The sequence below is a fragment of the Ceratina calcarata genome, unplaced genomic scaffold, assembly GCF_001652005.2.
Source record: "Ceratina calcarata isolate Rehan_Ccalc_2016 unplaced genomic scaffold, ASM165200v1 scaffold2097, whole genome shotgun sequence".
In the NCBI taxonomy this organism is placed as follows: Eukaryota; Metazoa; Arthropoda; class Insecta; order Hymenoptera; family Apidae; genus Ceratina; species Ceratina calcarata.
Genome location: NW_017142646.1, coordinates 2,611 through 3,354, shown reverse-complemented (window position 1 = coordinate 3,354; position 744 = coordinate 2,611).

The window sequence follows — 744 nt, the reverse complement described above, 5'->3', positions numbered from 1 at the left end:
CAAATATGGTCAATTTTAGAGGTTTACTCTTTCCATTTCTTAACTCATGTAAGTAGAACAGTATATATAATAACCGACCTACCGTCTCATATTCAAATCTATCTATATCTCCATGATTTATCAAATGTCTGTATTCATCAGTCATTCTTTTCGCAAAAAGTCTATTGATATTTTCGCAAGAACGCACTAAATCTTCAGGTTCACTAACGTGACAGATAGGGAAAAGTCTTTTATAAAATTTCCCGTTATCGTCATTTCTTCTACTCCAAGCCTTTTTAACATGGCGACCAACCAAGGAATAACTCAGAGCTTTCGAATGCACAATATCCTGTTCATCCTCATTTATTATTATATCATTTATGGAACCTGTGCGGTTGACGACTAAGTTTAGACGTCTCAGATTTCCTCCAATGTATATTCTTACACTTTCTTGTTCTCTTGCACCAACTAATGGTATCGCTAGTCTCGGGAAATCATAACGATCTCTCGGTCGCATCTCAGGCCTTAGAAAGTATCTTCCCACGCAACCGTTCTCAGAATAATCAATGAACGGCTGCACAGGATAAACTTTAGAAGACAGCTCCGCTAGCATTTGCTCCCTAGGAGGTAAAGCAACAGCGGCTGGTATAAACACTCGCTGCACTATTACTCCGGGGGGCTTAGCAAACATACGCACCGTACCACCGCACTCCATTACGATCGTAGCAGTAACGCTATACTCTGCACAGTAAGCAAACTCCGACT